The 19,731-nt window shown below is 40.5% G+C and overlaps 1 protein-coding gene across 6 annotated transcripts in view; it reads right to left on the reverse strand.

Moving 5' to 3' along the window:
* The window catches only part of FMNL1 (formin like 1), a 1,099,995-nt gene that overhangs the window by 1,064,089 nt on the left and 16,175 nt on the right, over positions 1–19,731 (reverse strand). The gene's annotated exons all lie outside the window — the stretch shown is intronic.

Raw genomic sequence — 19,731 nt, forward strand, 5'->3', positions numbered from 1 at the left:
CTAGTTTCTGGTGTACAGTATATGCTGGTCATATTTGAGACTGTCATCTATTATAACACCTAGAAGTTTACTGTGAGTTACAGTTTCAATGACAGTATTATTTGCTGACTTAGTGGTGAAAGATTACATTTGATTCTTTGAACCAGGTTTCTACAGAGGAGAAAGATTTTTGGGTAAGGCCTCGCACCTTATTTATTGTTGAGGCCGCACATATTAATGTTGGGTCATCTACATACTGAACTAAACTAGCATGGTGAGTGGAGGTATGGAGGTCATTAATAAATATATTAAATAGGAGAGGATCCAGGATTGAGCCCTGAGGGAGACCTGCAGTAACTGGTTGAAAGGATGAGTACGTTTGTTGCCATTTAACAGCTTGTTGCCTTCCAGAAGGGTAAGGAAGGAACTATGACAGAGACGTCTTTGAAAGTCCTATCGGGGAGAGTTGAATGAGTAGTTATTGGAATCAAGACAGAAGCAATCAAACCCAGTATCCCGGACACAGAAAGCAGTTCATTAGTAGCTCCGATCCTTAATGATTGTGTTAATGTAGAGTGCTGCAGATATAGAAAGTCTGACTGGCTTCTCTGCAAAAGATTCAACCAGCTAACATAAATCCCTTCTTTTAAAGACATCTTCTCACATTATCTTTTTATTCTAGATGTCTGTTTAGGTTTCATATATTACCCATTTTTGTACACACACTGCATCCTTAAGTGCTATGTTCCTAAGATATGTGATGCACATCTGAGTCTGTATTGTTGCTTGAGTTGCTTCTGTTTGGCCTCTGTCATTGTCCAAATGTTCTGTAGCAGCTTTATAGCCTAAATGGTATCTTTAAGTAACACCTCGTTTCCCTGTGATTATTGTTCTGTTCTCAAGTAAGGGATGTTTGGTGGCAGAAAACCCTACTCCCACCCCTGAGGTAGGAAAGCTGCCCATCTAGGACTCAGCCCAGCTGGATCTTCAATTCCCAGGTTTGCTTTTTGAGAATCAGTCATCTGCATTTTTGTTGAGGCCACAATCTCTGTACCAACCAAAAGCACTTTACACTTCCTTGCTCTGACCTTGGGTAATTTACTGCCTATTTGACCATGCCTCTATCTTTCTTTACACTCTTAATTTCAGGCCACTACAACTATGACTGTATGCCTAGTAGTACAGATCTTTGCTTTGTTTGCAGAAAAGGTTTGGTTTCTATTTTGGCCCTCTTACATTGCTATGACTAATTGTATTACGTCATACTGGACCCAGCACTCCACTTTGTAACATTCTCTTTCCACTAGCAAACACCAGTAGCATCCATTTGTCATTCAGTACACAGTTTCTTATCCAGTTTATGATCTTTTGATCAGCTTCTGCACAGCTCTGGAAGTAAAAAATATACCAGAACCATATGAGGTTACAGGCTGGGTTGGCTTTGGCTTCTAGGTAACATATACATGCATATATTCATTTAAGTGCCTGTCAATGACTTTGTATTGAAAGTATGCATTGTTGGAGAATGCACTGGTCCAATATTATACCGCCATCACCACAGGACACATGGATGACATTGCAAACCATCTTTTGCTATCATAGCTGTGGGGATGAGCGAGCCAGTTATTATCTAATAACTGTGGTTCTAGACTTGTGAGAATGCAACAATGGAAGGAAAATTATATATATATATATATATATATATATATATATATATATATATATATGTGTGTGTGTCTTAACCATAAATGAAGGTACTATTAATTAGTTACAAAAATGCAGTACTGTTTCCTTTTTCTTGTTCCTTTTTTTTGATAAGAAACATCTTTATTGAATTGACACTCATGACATAGGCCATCATACATTTATACCAATCCAAACCAAATACAGAGACATCAAGCAAAGTGAACTTTCTTTACAACTGGCTCTGTGGCCTCCTTTCAGTGGCATACATTATACATCACATATAATCTTCTATACAGTCATTGTTACTTGAACAATATGTAGATCATTCAAGTCCTGCCTTCCCTTAAAACGTATTCCTCTTCCTCAAAAAATCATTATTCTGCATGTATTGCTACCACAATTCTCATTTTTTTCTATGTAATTTTCTCCTACCCTTTTCTAAAGATCCCACTTCCAGTTTCTTTATCTCTGTTGCTATATTCACTACTTCTAGTACGGTTGGTTTAGAAACTGACTTCCATTTTATAATAATTGCTTTTTGTGCAGCCACCAGAATTAAGCCAGCAAGGTCTTACTAAGTCTAGACAATTCGAATTCTGTATCATAGCTCAAAAAAATAATTTCCGTAGAAGTACTGGGTTAGCAAATTGACGTAACTGATGAAGTAGTCTGCAGGGAATTTTAAAGTATGCCAACTCATTACACTCCCAAAAAATATGTTCCCAGTTACCTTTTTCTTCCCCTTTACACCTTCAATGTATACAATTGACCTGTGAAAAAATTCTTTGGAGTCTGCTTGGGGTATAAAAATATTTATGCAAACACTTCCGAGCAAACCATCTAAATCTTCGAGACTGCACTGTGTATTTGGGAGTCATGCACGTATCCTGCCATTGTTTCTTTGTGAATTACTTAGCCAATTTGTCTTCCTCTTCCTTTTTTTCTAATCCCCTATGATTGACTCCTATAGTTATTCTTATTATCAATATTTATATGCCCTACTAATTATCCCTTGTTTAACAGCAGCTTCTGTTGTAGATTTTACTAAAAACTCTACCAGTGCTGACCTTTCACTTAGGATACCCCTATTCCTTTCTCTTTGCCTGTACTCTGATATCAGTCCTTGATAGGGAAAGACAGTATTGTTTTCTTATTTGTTTCAGTCTAAATACATGAATTATGGTTTAATTTCTGACAGTTTTGTATAAATAAACAATAAATATACACAAATATAATGAATTGTGATCACACAATACACAAAACTGCCTTAGTTGTAAAACACAAAATGGCAAATTACAGTAGATTTGTGAACACACTGAAGTTTTGTCTGATTTAAGTAATGTGAATTAAACATAGAGGAAAAAGACTGTCCATTGTCAGGAATATTGGCAATATTTTGCTGTATACCAATCCAAATCAAATGCAAATATATCAAGCAAAGTGGGCTTTCTTTACAAGTAGCTCTGTGACCTAGTTTGACTGGCTTAGTTATCACATATGGACAAGATTATGAAGCAGTGCATGGTTATTAACTATAACAACTTTATAGGGAAGTTTAAAATCTCTCAGCACAGCATTAAAAGGTCTTGCAAACATGAAATGTTGGATCATTTCTGAGAAATGCCAGAGAAGTCTATGCAAGTAATATGTACTCATTTTACCATAATGATTGATTAATAACTATATTTTAAAATTATATAATGAACAATGCCATAGCTGCTGCTGCTTTATAAGTGATAAAATATACTTTGGAAATATTAAGTAATCAGTTCTGACGCAAGACTAAAGGATTTTGATAAACTCAGATGATCACTGCGCGTGTTAAACTCCTTCACTAACTATGCATCAGTATCACCTAAGGTACACTTTTTTTTGAAAATGTTATTAAAACTTTCATCAATGTACATGCAGTCATATATTTTATTCTATAATAATCCAATCATTTTAGTCAAAACTCATACTGCCCTAATGCTTACAACACCATCTGATGCAGTCTACAACAGGAAAATAAAGATGCTTGACTAAATATATAAACTCAAAAGGAAATCAAGTCAGCACATAGGAACAAATAATAGGAGTACATACTAATATCTCAAATGCACTGTGTGAACACATGTAAACAGCATTCACAACATTTGTATTTACCCAGAGTAGGGGTACTGTGTTCTGGTTCTTTCTCAGCAGAGTGAGGCACAGAAATGCAGGAGTTTATGCCACCAAGTAATAGTTTTACTAGCTATCTGGGAAGAGACTTGTGACTGATAACCCATATTAAAGCCACCTTTAATACCTACATTGCATAACCCACTGTGTAGCCCATTTATAGTAAGTGTGCTCCGAATGTACCATTCACTGGCTACATATGTCTGACAGCTGATGTTAGTTGTAAAACCCACAGCCTATAAGCATGATCCAATTGACAAAAGTGGGAGAGCCATTATGGATAGCCAAACAGAAGGTTGCAGGTGTCAGCTGAAACCTAAGACTTTCTTCACAATGGATACTAAATCTACTCATAGCTTCTGGACCTCCATGCATAGCTAGAACCTATTTATTAGCATTAATTCTGTTCCTTGACAATGTGGACATCCTTCTATGAAGGTTAAATTATCCTGTCCACCCTTTTTACCCATCCAATACCCACCCATCCAAAAAAGAACAGATTTCTTGACAACATTTGGTCATCTACATGAGCTAATCAGGGCCTTGCGGAGCGCTCTAAATGATCCATTGTTACAGTGGGGGTCTATAGGCTGGATATTATTCTGCAGGGTTTGAATTACCTGACTGATATCCTGCTTATAAATGAAAGCTGTTAGGCTGGACAGTTTTGAAAGAGGAGGGGAGTCAACTTTAGGGAGCTTACACCCACTTAATAAGAACATAGGGAGGGGTGGAAGGACCAGATAAGAGCAAAGGGGTGAGCACATCACAGCATACCTGACACATAGATACTTCCAGTGCTCTCTGGCAGGAATGATCCATTTTTGTTGTAATTACCTGAGTTAGGTCATCCAGCCAACTCACATGAACATCCCAATCACCTGTTTGGGATGGATAGCCATCAGTCTGCAAGCCCCATAGTGGTATCTTGGAAACTCAGAGGTATAATACTGGAATATGTTTTACCAGGAAGTGGAGGGCCATCCACATTTCCAAAAGGTAGATCCAATCTTGAATTTTCCTAGGTAGTCTTCTCATATATCAGACTATATGAGAAGACTACCTAGGAAAATTCAAGATTAGTAGCGTTGTCGCCTCACAGTAAGATGTTGTCCTGTTCGATTCTCAGCTAGAGCGTCTTCTCTGTGGAGACTTGCATGAATGGGTGTACCTTCGTTGAAGGTTGTGCGTCAGGGCTGGTACCTCGGCACGTAAAAATCTACTGCCAATCATTAGCAGACCGGAGTTCCGCTGTGGCGACCCCTAACCAGGAAAACCCGAAAGACACAACAACAACACAACAACAGTCTTCTCATATATCAGACTACTGCCCATAAGGAGTTTGTTCTTAGAATTTTGTTCTTGATGCCTGCCCAGATGTGAGTGTCTGTGTGTGTGGGGGTGGGGTGGGGTGGGGCATCTGTGTTATAGTTCAGAACATGGAGGGCCAAAAACCCCATACTATAAACATGCCATTCAGGGAGCCCCAAACTCAATGATTTCTGCAGCTGTTTAGTTATCGATTATTTTATCCTGCACCTACAATTATTCCATAGGTATTTATGCAACACAAGGGTGATCTTTTTATATATACAGTTCATAAGAAAAGCCTGGGATGTGCCAACAGAGATAGTACAGTTGTGGTGCAGCAAACATCTTTATAAGGCCTATCCTACCAAGCAAAGGAAGCCTAAAACTACCATGTATGAACCCATATGAACAACTTTTTGTAAAATGGTTCTAGGTTACATTTGGCCATTTGTGCCAGATCTGGATGTAGACAGATACCAAAGTACTTAGGATATGATGTGCTCCACCCAACGGGAAGGGAATCATGTAATGTTTGAAACCTGTTTGCCACTTCAATTTCTGCAAATGTATCACACTTGCTGGGTCTAACGTGAAACCAGGTAGTCCTGCAAATTGGTGCATAATACTTACAACCAAAGGTATATCAATTTGAGGGTCCTGGGTCAAGAAAACACAATCAGTTGTAAAGAAAAGGGCATTGGTTTTCCCTCCAAGACCATGGAGGAGTGCAGGACTCTGTATAATGGCCCAATTGCTAGACGGTAAAGGAACAGGGAACAGGGAAAGTGGGCATCCATGCCATTAGCCTCTCTCCAGGGTTATCCTGGAAGAAATAATATTATTAACTAGGATTACCACTGCTTGTTGGGAATATAAAGCTTGAACAGCAGTGATGTACTCTGTTGGGAGGCCCATTGTCTGAAGTAGGTTCCACAAGTAATTCCACTGAATGGAAACAAAGGCTTTCTCAAAGTTACTCAACAAAGTCACTGCTGGTTCTAGCATGTGATTTAATCCCTGTATATACATACAGAGAGTTCGTACATGATTGCAGCCTGACCTACCATTCACAAATCCAGCCTGAGTCCCCAAGATAAGTGATGATGAGAAAGGTTAGCTTATTTGCCATCACTCTCACATCTAGTTTGGACGATATATTAATTAAAGAAATAGGCCTATAATTCTTGACACTAGAAGTATCTTTCTCTGGTTTAGGGAGCACATGCATAATGGACATAGATGAGGATGGATTCAAGTGTCCTTTTTCTCTAAATGCCTTAAATAGTAGCTGCATGGGAATGATCAAGTCCTCTAACACCTTAGAGCTTCCTTCCTTACCCAAAGGGAACTGGTAGATTGCCATGTGAATTTCTAAGGAGGTAATTGGCTTGGAGATCTGATAAGCATGAAACATTAGCTTTTCAAAGAAAACTCTGCCCAGACAAGGCCTCCCTATCAAAGGTATCAGTCTGCTTACTGTGTATCATTCTATAAAAGTTGCAAATTCTTTTGCAATATCCTTAGGGGCAGTTACTATTTTCTCAGAGTCCATAGTCAGTACTTTTTGTATCAGTTACTGAAGCTTCCCTTGATGGACTAAAATAGCTAATCACTTTGCAGACAAGAAACTAGCCACCGAGGCCCTTGTACACAACTTCTGTAAGAAGAGTCGTTATATTCTATTTCAAAAATGCAGTATTGTTCATGCATTGACTTATATTCCTGTAAGCAGTCTATTTTCCAGAAACATGTTTCCCTACACTTCTGGAAAACTAATTCAGTTTGGTGCTCTATTTCTCTAATTTGAGTATCCCTGATTCTTAATAAGTGTGCCTTTGCTGCAGTACAAACGGACTTCAGTTCTAGCTTGAAGGACTCCCACAAAAACATTTATCGGAAAGGACCCTACAGAATTATGGTCAATATATGTCTTGACCCTAATCTTAAGAAAGCCAACCAAGTGGGGATTCTCAGTGTAAGGGGGTCTATATGACAACTTCTTTGCCACCTTTCTTCCTGCTGGTTATAGATGTAATATGAAATTGCTAAACAGCCTGAATACAAGGTTGGTAACATTTCCACACGACCTATATTGGAAACAAGATCTTTCAAAGACAGACAAAAGTCCAGCCTACTGGCTTGCATTGTCTGTGGCATTATAAATGAGAACCAATCCTCATCTGGATGCCTCAAATGCCAGATATCTTCCATACCCCAGCTTTACTCTATAGCATATCGCTTAGTCTGAGGAGATCTCTGCCTAACATATAAAGCTATGTTAAACCCAGAGCTGTTGGACATCCTACACCTAAAGAAATCCCAATCCCTCTGAGCTACAGGCTCTAGGGACCTAAACTTGTCACCATAATAAACAGGACATGCTGGAGGGATAGATTCCTGTCCCAGAGACTTCCTATACTCTGGAACAAGCTACCCATCTATGTCAAGCAAAACTCCTCATTAGCACTCTTCAAAAAAAATCTTGATGAGTGGATGGGAAATAGGAAACACCCCGGGGATCACTTCTGTGGCTCTGCTCAACAGGGGCACAGGAAATTAACTTTCTTGGGTGGCGTAAGCCAGGGAACCTTGTTGACTAGGCTTACTTAGGCTCTTGGGCCGATAGCCTAGTACCTACCTATGAACCTATGAACCTAAATATTCCATATATTGCCATTCTATCTCTAACAGACTCTTGAGTGACATTAAAGTCACATCCAATTAACACACTCAAACCCACTTCTGTCCTAGCACTAATTGAACTAAACAGACCATGAAAGAGCTGTGGGTAGCCTCATTAGGCGCATAGACATTTGTTATTGTGACTAGAGAGTGGCCTTTGTCCAATATCACCTACAGACCTCTGCCTTCCTCAATCTTCCTCTGCTCTTTTATGACCCATCTATGGATTTTTTTCACCAAAATAGCTATTCCTGCTTTAGATTTTTTATGTAAATTATGAAAACAATCAAACTTAGAATAACATTTAAGCAGTCTAGCATGCTTTTATTGCAGTGTTGTACTCCAGGAACTATACAACATCTACCAACTGACTTATTAGCAAGTTATCAACAGTATTGCACTTAAGTCTGGAATTTAATCCATGAACATATGGAGTAATGCAGTATATTATGCAACAGTTGTCAAAAACAGTACAAAACAGAAGGAATAACAAATGTACACTAGCGTTCAATGAGCCCAAACTAGGATGGAGCCAGTTCACTAAGGCTTAAACCCCTCCAAGAGAGCTAAGTACCAAACCATCCTAGGCCTCTGACAACAAAGGCATGATGGGAAATCTTGCTTGAATCAAATGGAATAAAAAGAAAACTGTAAGACAAGGGTCAGTCATGTCCTCGCATCTGAGTTAGTACCCCTACTAATAAGCCATGACGCATCACTATCCAACTAAGCATAAACCCGCAGACTTACTGATACTAAATATGAATACGTGCAGTATCATGGAATAAAATAGAAGTCCTTTATGCTGCCATCTCTTTATATAACCCTGATAGTATTCTCATCACAGAGACATGGCTTAAACAACATATTAAAGATAATTCCATCACCCCAAATGGGTATAACATTCTCAGGGCAGAACGGCTACATAAAAGAGGCAGAGGCTTAGCACTACTTCACAGAACCAACCTACAACTCCAACTCCTCCAAAAGGATTCCCCCAACTTCAGCAATGCAGACACTCTATTTGCAAGACTCTTCCTTAACCAACATAAGCACTTAAACCTACTGGGTATCTATATACCCCCGGGTGACAACTTAACCACCCTAAAATCCATACTTCACTGGGCCTCATGCTCCTTCCCTCAAGACACTGTTGTGCTAGGTGATGTAAACACTGACCGGAACTCCATGCACTCTCCCACCCCCCACCCACCACATTAACCTGTGTAACTTCACCCAACTTATAGATACTCCCACACGCATTGATAAGGCCACAAAAAGAGAATCTATACTTGATTGGATCCTCACAAATCAACCAAATGTTGCCCATCAATGTGGCACCCTACCAAACTCTCTGAGCGACCACAGCCCCATTTTTATCCTCAGGCACAAACTTAAAATAATTAAGTCTCCCTCCCTTCTACAAACTCGCTCTAACAAAAATTTTCCTAGAGATTACTTCATAAGAGCCTTGCAACATTGCAACTGGTCTCCCATCAAAACCCTTTCATTAGACATAGCAGTTGATTACTTAAACTCCACATTCCTAAATATCCTCAACCAACTGGTCCCCTTAAAAACAATCAGGATACATAGCAACCCATCCCAATTGCATCGATAGCCATACAAACTAAGACAAGAATATTTTCTTTTTTTGCTTGTAACCGCTTTATATAGTGATGGCTACTGTTTTTGAGTATTTTAAACCTTTTATTTAATTTTGTGGCAAAAATAATAATTTCTGTCTTTGCTGGCTTTTTTAGTTCTGTTTGCCTCCAAATCACTTTGCAGAAGGGTGAAACAGTCAAAGACATAGATGTCTTGTAGTTGTCATTTAATCCACATTTGAGAATTTCTTTTGCTGTGCTTCTACATTAAGAAATTCCATGATAATTCATCTTGTGGCAGAAGGTATTTACTTGGTCTCTCTGAGATGGGAAGCACACCAGGGAGCTTAGAGTTGTTGTTGTTGTTGTCTTTTGGCTTTTCCCGGTTAGGGGTCGCCACATCGGAACTCCGGTCCGCTAATGATTGGCAGTAGATTTTCACGAACGCCGAGGTGCCAGCTTGACGTTCAACCTTCTGCGAAGGCACGCCCATTTACGCATGTCTTCTGAATGCCCACCAAACTGCGGGGAGGACATGCAGACTCCACACAGAAGGCACTCCCCGCACTCCAGCTGAGAATCGAACAGGAGAACCTCTTGCTGTGAGGCAACAACGCTACCACTACACCACCGGGGATGTTCAGGGAGCTCAAAGTATAGTTGTTTATTGGCTAGAGGGCATAGGAGTCAAGCTTTTTTCTCTGATATAAATCAGGCAAGTTTGTACAGAGCTGCACACTGAGCAGAAGTGGTTAGCAATGCCCTGTACAGTAGCAAATGACTAGACAGTAAACTTTCCCTGCAGAGTTCGGATTAGGTCTGAAACCTTTTAAACAGCATGGCATTGCATGGAATTAAGCTTATGACAGCTAGCTTGTGCATCAAATAGTGCCACCATATCCTATCACTATATTACACCTTGTCTTTAACCCCAGAAACTAGTTTGTACATCAAATAACTCCACCATATCCTAGCACTATATTACATCTTGCCTTTAACCCCAAGAAACTAGTTTGTATATCAAATAGCACTACCATATCTTACCACTATTTTGAACTTAACCCCAGAAAGTACTCCAGGAGACCCCTGTTAAAACCCAATCCTTAATCCTAAACAGCCCACCCTATTACAGGGCCAAGCTACATGGATATGTAATTTCCAAATGACTTTGTGGCTAGCTTGGTAGATTTGGGCATTCTCAGGCAATTGTCTTATGTTCTTAGACAACCAGTCAACCATGCAAACAATGTAAATCTGTAACTTCCTTGGAAACAAAAATCTCACATACAAACAAGTTTGTCAAGAATACCCACAATACATCCCTCACACTCACCGCTCACCACACACACACACACACACACACACACACACACACACACACACACACACACACACACATCATCATCTTATGTTAAGACATTTAAAAGAAACCTCCAAAGTTGCACAACAGCAACACAGCTCTGCTGTAATAATTAAAATATACACCAAAAGCAACATAAAACATCTCACATAAGACTACACCCAATGGTTCCCAAACAGCAAAGCTCATAAGGCAAACATACACTTTACCTACTACTCTTGTCACTGGGGTACTCCATTGCGTGACACACAGATGCCACACTTACTAGGTTAGACAAGGAGAAGGTAACAGTTAGTTGCTTATCTACTGCCAGAATCTGGAATATCAGGTACAAAGTCAAGTAACTGCACCCCAGCTACCAATATGATTCTATCATCACCCATGTGGTTGTAAATGATCTGAGATGTACCTCAATGGACTATATGAAAAGAGACATAATGGATCTCTTGCAATATGTGTCACAGACTGGTAAGTGCACTACATTGAGCAACATTCTAACTCACCAAGGATGATGCTACAGTATGAACATAAAATGATTGATTTTAATAACTGACAGTTTCTGGTGTCATTCAAGGGGGGATAAAATATCTGAAGGCATGGGAGGACGTGGTTTTTTGGCAAGGATGGACTGCACCAGCCCCGCCCCCCCAGGCTTTTGGATATTGGATAAAACATTATCTACCCCATCAGAGCATTTGCCAAAAAGACAAAACTACCAACATAGCAAAAACGTCTCTAAGCACACTTAAGGTGCTAGTGATCAATGCTAGCTGCCTAAACAAGAAACTCCACACCCATCAAGCCCTCCTAACTCTGGAGAATGTAGACATCTGTGCTGTGATTGAGACTTGGTTTAAAGCCATAGAAAGTACTCCAGCAGTACAAAGCTACAGTGCCTTCCACACATTTAGACTAACAACAGCACAGACTGGGCCCACAGGTTGGGGTGTCTTGATTGCTTCTATATCAGATGATCGAATGTTTAGTTAAGTGAATAACTTAAACGTCAATCACTAATAATCGGACACACAAAACACTGAATGGCAGTTTTCACTCAGGGAAATGATGCCGTTGCCCAACAAAAAATAAATAAATAAATAAGCACAAATTAAGTGGGGGTCTGTGAACCTATAAATTCTTAGTTTTAGAATAAACATATGACTTACAACAGTAGCCAAAGATATAGGATTTACTTTATTACCTACAGGTCTGAATAATGAATGTAACTGGAAAATTTCCATTTATTTTTATTTTTAAATTTTTATTGGTTAATTGTATAATTGGTTAATTATTCTAGAATTGATTAGAGTTATATATTATGGATTTGCATTTTCTGGTTTACTCCTTGAAGGCTATTCTAAACCGAGATGCCAGAGTGTTATTAAAGTTTTTTTTTATTTTGGTGCTATTGTGTTGGTTCTTCTGGTTTTGTGTTTTTTTGTTTTGTTGGTTTAGTTGTGTGGTTTTATAGAAAATCATTTTATGTCTCACAACTTATAGGTAAGGGTTTGACATCCAGATCCAAGGAAGTTATAGTAAAAGTCTACTTGGCCCTTATCAAACCTACCATTGAGTATAATGCCCCCTTTGGCATGTATCTGATCAGACAGGTTTTGCATAATGGTTAGGGTATTCACCTATGAACAGTTGGAATGTCACAAAAGTTTCTCACCAGAAGAATTCAGGGCATGAATGCCATGTCCTACTCTAATCACCTACAGGGTCTGTGTCTGTATTCATTCTCTTACAGGCTGCTGAAAGGGGATTTTTGCCCGGCTTACAGGGCTTCCTTAGACTCAGCTCTGACTGAGCTGTTGCACATGTGCAAAATAAACAGCATCAAAAACATTACATACATGGAACTGAGCTTCACTTTTGACATAAACAGAATGTGCTGGAGAGACAGATATGTGTCCCAAAAGAACTAGGTGCTATGGACTAGGCTTTCCATCCATGTAAAACACAGTTTATCCCTGACTCTATTGAAGCAAAGCCTTGACAATTGGATGGGAAATCATAAATTTACCCAGAGTCTGATCCTCATGGCCATTATGGACAAAGGCCTTTAATAAGAAAGGTATTACCCTAATTAATAACCCCCCATGCACAAATCCTTACTTACCTCCCTACTAGCATCCCCCCCTCTGCATAGATGCCCATGATACTCAGGATCCAAATGGTTTGGGATGCATGTGCCCTTTTGGGTGATAGCCTAGTAACAACCTATGAAACTAAGCAGCATTTTATAGGGTCTAATTATTTTCTCACTTCAACTCTGATACTTTATTTAGTTAACCACTACTTTGTTGCAGGTGCTTTGTTATATGTTTAATGTTAACTCACAGATCAGGTGCCTTTGAGTAAAGTTAAATTTCTTTATTTTTTTAATACAGTTTTTTCTTTACTCATAGGTTCATATGTTCATAGGTAGGTACTAGGCTATTGGCCCTAGGGCCACTATAAGCCTAGCCAAATGGTACCCTGACTTTTGCCACCCAAGAAAATTATTTTCCTGTGCCCCTGTCAAGCAGAGCCACAGAAGTGATCCCCGGGGTGAATTTCCTATCTCCCATCCAATCATCAAGCTTTTTCTTGAAGAGTGCTAATGAGGAGCTTTGTTTGATATAGATAGGTAGTTTGTTCCAGAATATGGGAAGTCTCTGAGACAGGAATCTATCCCTCCAGCATGTTCTGTTTATTGTGGTGACAAGGTTTAGGTCCCTAGAGCATGTAGCTCGGAGGGATTGGGATTTCTTTACATGGAGCATGTCCAACAGCTCTGGGTTTGACATAGCTTTGTATGTTAGGCATAGATCACCTCTGAGTAGGCGATATGCGACGGAGTAAAGCTGCAGTTTTTTGAAGCGGTCTGCTTAGGGCATCTATTTGAGGCCGGTAATTCTCTTTGTGAAGTATTTCTGTGGCCTTTCCAGTTGTTGTAGATGTCTTGTGAGGTACATACTGAAAGGGGCGTTGTACTCTATAATGGGTCTAATGAGTGATGAGTAGAGGGGAACAAAGACTTCTTTTTTCCTGGATGAGAAAACTTTTGTGATGAGGTGTGCCACGTAGAAGGATTTCCTGACTCCCAAGGTCTTTTATCACACTTTCGGTGTTAAGTAGACTACCCCCCATGTGGTTGTTCATGGGTACAGAGTTTTTACCAAAAGGGATGACAATGCACCTTTTGGCATTGAGGTTGAGGCCATGGCTTTGACACCAGGCATCTGTCTCAGTGAGGCCCTTTTGTAGGATGTCCACATCGTTAGGAGATTTGATTATGGCTCCTAGTTTGCAGTCATTTGTGAACTTTGCTAGCCAAAGACCGTCTGTGTTAGCCTGTACTTCAGAGAAGTAGATACCAAACAGGAGAGGACCTAGGACTGAACCCTGTGGTACTCCACTTGTCACTGGTCTGAATTTGGATTTAGAGTTTGCTACTTTCACAGTGTGGGCTCGGTCAGTGAGCCAGTTGGCAACCCATCTTGTGACATAGGGATTTATACCTAGTTTAGTGAGTTTGTCTATAATTCCAGAATGGGGGATGGTGTCAAAAACCTTGGCGAGATCTAGATAGGCTGTGTGTACCACCTTACCCTCATCTACAGCTTTGGTGACCACTTCAAAGAAGTCTATCAGGTTTAGGAGAAATGCTCTGCCTTTTACAAACCTGAACTGGGTTAGGGTCCAGAGTTTGGAGATTACCAATGTCATTGTTTACAAGTTCAATGATGATATGCTCCATAGCCTTGCAGACCAGGCTCATCAGGCTAATGGGGCGGTAGTTCCCGGGGTCCGTGGTGGCTCCCCCTTTGTGGAGTGGGATAACCATTGCTGTGCGCCATTCAGTGGGCACAAAGCCTGAGGTGAGGCTATGATTGAACATGGTACTTAGGTGGGGTGCCAGTTCGTTCTGTAGTTCATGTAGAATGTAGGCTCAGATGTTGTCAGGTCCCATGGATGCTGTGTTCTTGGCTTTGGAGAGTGTGTTTTTTACCTGTGCAGCCGTGATTACAGGTGCTTTGCATTCTTCCGGTATAGAGATGGGCCCTTTAGGGGATGAGAGAGGGGTAAAGTTAGCACTGAACCTATCTGCCAGGATGTTGGCAATATCAGTTGGTTCAGTATATTTAGTGCCATTGTGCTGTAACTCAGAGCAGATCTGAGTGCTGCCATTGAGATTCTTGACATAGCTATAGAATGGTTTGTGGTTGTCTTTAAAATCAGTGGCAATTTGTTTTCGTAACTACCTTTGGAGGATTTTATGAGGGATCTCTGCTTCTTACTGAGGCTGACCACAGAGTTCCTCCAATCATGGGATTTTACTCTTTTTTGCAACAGTTTCTTTCTTCTGTTGTAGAGTTTGTTTATAGCAGCGGACCACCAGATTGGCTTCCTTTTTTTGGAGGATAGCATCTTGGTTCTGTTAGGGATTGCACGATCCATGCACTTGTGTAAGTGCTTATAAAGGGCAATTGTATAGGATTCAGCAGTCGTATCTCTATTGTCCGTCAGCATGGGTGTCGTGAAGTTTGCCACTTCTGTCTTAAGAAGCGTGAAGTTGGCTTTGGAGACATTTTTTATGGTGGTTTCCTTAATGGGGGGTGGGGCTGGGATGCGGATGTCTAGGGTGATTTGCTTGTGGTCAGAAATGACCAACGAGGAATTGACCTCTGGTGTGGAACACCAGTTTCCCATGTTGGTAATGACCTGGTCTAGGATATTGCTGCCCCTGGTGGGGGTGTGGATAAGTTGATCCAAGGCATTGGAATTTATGAATTCCAGAAAACGTTGAGCACAAGAGTTGGTACATGAGTAGTTTTCCCAGTTAATGGTGGGGTAGTTGAAATCGCCCATTATTAGGGTGTTAGGTTGTACCCTGATATTTTTCAGTGTATCAAGAAATGAGGAGTGGGAATCCTGGGGCATGGTGGAGGATCTGTAGCAAGCTACACTTTGCATTGCGGTCTTGCCCAGAGTTAGTTGCACTTGGATAATCTCAGATGCATTATGCTGAGCAACTAGCCTGGAGATGTGGATATCCCTAATGAATATGGGCACGCCTCCGCCTTTAGTGCTTCGGTCCAAGTTAGGTGGCCGAATGGTGTGGTATGAATTATAGCCTGGTAATGCAGGGGTGCTCTCTGGAGACTTGAACCAGGTCTCTGTCACTGCACAAATGTCGATGTTCTCCATTTTAAGGAGTGCCTCGAGTGAGTGCATTTTGAGGTTTAGACTTCTAGCATTGAGTAGCATTACCCTCAGATTTTGCTTGCTTGCACCTGTTACGGTGGTGAATTTGTCATTTGAATTTTGCCTAAAAAAGGCACTATAGGGGTGGCAAGAGCCTTAGCCAGTATCCGGAATCCCAAGGGCGACAGGTGCAGGCCATCTCTGGCAAAGCATCGTGGTTTGTCGATCATGTCATCCCAGGCAGACAGATACTGGATCCCCTTAGAATGACACCAGAAGCTTAGCCAATTGTTGAAGTCAATCATTTTGTCCTTGTACTGTGGTATCATTCTGGGTGATGACAGGATGCTACTCAGGGCTAGGGTCATACCTGCCTGGGCTACAAGATCAGAAAGCTCCTCCATGTCTCTTTTCATGTAGTCCAGGGAGGTACATCTCAGGTCATTCACACCAACATGGACAATGACAGAGTCATATTTGTACTTGCTGTGGAGTGACCTGAGTGCATGCGTTATGTGGCGGATCCTGGCACTTGACAGGCAGCTGACAGTGACTTTCTCCTTGTTTAGCCTGGTGAGTGGAACATCTGTGTGCTTGACGATAGAGTCACCTATTACTAGAGTGTTGGGTATGTTGTTATGCCTTATGGGCTGTGGTTGAGTGGCACACTGAGTTTGTGGGCTATGTGTCATCTGGGTTGTGTTGGGGGGGTGGAGGTTGCTTGCATTTCTGCTTTGGAGGTCCCTGTTGCTTGGGTAGATTTTTTATGAGAGCCTCCACGAATGTAGGTGTGTGTTTTGTGTTTCTATGTGTGTGTTTTGGTGGTGTAGGTTTTGAGGGACTATGTGATGAGTGTGGTGTGGTGCAAGTGTTTACCTTCTCCTCTTGACTGTCTAGTCCAGTCTTGGGTGAAGAGAGCTTTGCTTCCAGTTTGGTTATATAAGTGCATCTCTCACAGGTTGTTGTTTTGGGTGGTAGGAGGAGTGGGTTGCCTATGTACATGAGGCAATTGCTGCATTGCCCCAAGATGCCCAGATTCATCAGGTAGACAGGAGAAAACACAGGGAGCTGACTCTTAGACATGCCTGGATAGCTGCCTATTTATTAAGTACTAAAAACTGTTTTCCTCTAGACAAGTGAGGAAAGTTGAGTGCTGTAGTAATTTGTAGTTTATTTAGTACTTCCAATGAGTTTTGAACAAGTGCTGAGCTCAAAGAAACAGATTTGGGTGCTGAAACTAGAAAACTGGCTAGTTCTAAGAAACAAAATTAAGCTAGAAGGCTTCCCTCCAACACAGAAAAGCTTGGGGGCTCAGAAGCTTACAAACAGTCCTGGATACAGCAAATCTGTGTCTGGACTAGACAACTTATAGGAAAGTCAGGAAACAAGCTTAGAATTTTTTTTTTTTGTTAAGTGGAAAGGGGAAAGGAGGAGCAGAAGCTAACTGGGTTGGCCTTCTCAAATGTTCTCCCTGGAATACGTAGAATGAGGTAATGACACTAGACAGGGAGGAGTGTCCCAGACCAAATTTACAGTAGGGGTGGGCAACTGCAAAGCCACCAAGTATAAAAACAACATACCAAGAGGGAGGGAGTCCAAGTCTCTGTGTCCTTAAAGTTAGCGGTCATAAATGTTGGACTAAGGGAATGGATCAGCTCTATGGGGGCTGGGTACAGGGAATATATATTCCCTCGCAAAAATGGTTTTACTGTACTGGTTTACAATGTATTGTTTTGTGACCGTGTTTCTGCTCTATTTTGAAGTTTAGATGTTTCAGGTGCAAGATCTTGAGGTTCAAGACAGACATTAAATTGCTTCACTATGAATCCAAAAATAAATAAAAAATATATAAGGTCACATTATTTATGATGGAAATGGATGTCCTTTCTTATAAAAACAGTGTGCGATATAGGATTGACTTAAAATATAAGGTATTACAAAGTCATTAAGAAGTTAGCGACTTGTTATCAATAGCATTATGAAGGGCACAGCAACAAGTTAAAAGTACCTACATCAATACACAAACCACACAAGTGAAAACACTTCAAAACAATTTAAAGGTTATATCTTCTTGAAAATTTGATGCATTTTCCAGGAAGACAGACAGACAATCCATTACTAACATGAGTTCATAAAACATGACAGCAGTGAAGAGGCAGAAAGAGAGAAACCGTGGAAAAATATTCTTATACAGAGAAGGCAGTGCCCTTACCAAAACTTTACATAAGATGATTCCAAGTTCAGTTTCTGAGGCAATATTTGCCTCTTCAGGGTCTGTGTTATAGAATGGGAGGTATGATACAGGATGAGAAGGAGAACTATGTTGATTTGTCTGTGTTCAGGAGGCAAACGTTCTTTCAGGTTTACTGTTCTGAGCGCTATGAGTTATGAGTCAATGGATAGACCCAGTATTATTCTGAGGCATCAGATCAAAAACTTTAAAGTTATTCATTCATGTAAGTACTCAGGCTGAACAGTATAATCCCTTTTACTTAAGTCACCTACACATCAAAGTCACAGCTAAGGTTACCAGATGGGAGGCATCTGAGGAAACATGTATTTTTCTTTGTATTGTTTCTATAATGTATAACTGCACTTTTCTCCCTGGGCCTCCTCTAAAAAAGACCTTGCCCATTCAGACTTTCTCTGTAAACAAATGTAAAATAAATAATGTATATCTGAGTTCAAGAAAATCAAAGGAATTGTACATTTTATTCTGAAAACTAAGATGAGTGTTGTATTTTTGGGTAGCTAGGAGCACAAACTACTTTTTTCTTTTTTATTATTCTTTTGCTGTGTGAGAAGGGCATGTACAGTTCAAAAGTTTTAATATATTCCTTTTGCAACACCTCTGTTACTCTGGTAAAAGGTGACACATCATGCCTTTCTCTAGACCTTTACTAAGTCATGTCAACATTGCGTCTTAACTGACCATCTTCCTTTAAGGTCAGCCCAGTGGTATAGAGGGCTAACATGTGACTGTAGCCCAGATATAGGTTCAGATGGCAGCAGTGGTACTGGGGGCATCAGCATGGGATGGGAGATGAGTGACAAGGCATTGCCTTCACACCTTTATCAGGTGGAAGGTAAGGGGGACTTACTGGTAGTGCTCCCCGAACCATGGCTCGGGTATAACGCAGAGCTGTTGGCAGGACAGCTGCTGGTATATGTGGTGGTCAGGGCTCATCACCATGGAAGTGAGATGAATCCTTCAAAGTCCTCTTGAACAACCATTGCATACTGGGGGTAGTGTTAGGGGGTATTTCACAAACATGCAGCAAACCGTGTTTCTGTAGTTTTGCATTGTGGACTCCCTCTCCACTCTGTCTCACTGATCTTCTCCAGAAATAAATCTTTTAATCTACATAGGAGAAGCTTATGGCCCTGATATGCAGGGGATTAAAACTAGACATGAAAGTCATGGAGTACACAATACCAGTTCTGTGTCATACTGCCACAATACAATGTATAAACGCTTTGAAGTAAATCAAATCAATTAATCATAGCCAAAAGCAATGTTTCTTTGTCACCCAAGGAACCTTTTAATATGACACCAAAGCTTACTTTACTGTAAAATTTTGAAGCTAAGTCTATCCTGAAGTACGTGATCTGAAAATATATCTTTTGCATTACTTTACCATGTTTCTGCAATGATCTGAATTTATTCATTCATTCACTTATTGCCATTTTTATAACTGGGTCGGTGAGCTGTTCATCAGAACCTTTTCAACCACAACCCAGGCCCATAAG

This window comes from Protopterus annectens, chromosome 13.part0 (assembly GCF_019279795.1).
Source record: "Protopterus annectens isolate FY-2018-M chromosome 13.part0, PAN1.0, whole genome shotgun sequence".
Lineage (NCBI taxonomy): Eukaryota > Metazoa > Chordata > Ceratodontiformes > Protopteridae > Protopterus > Protopterus annectens.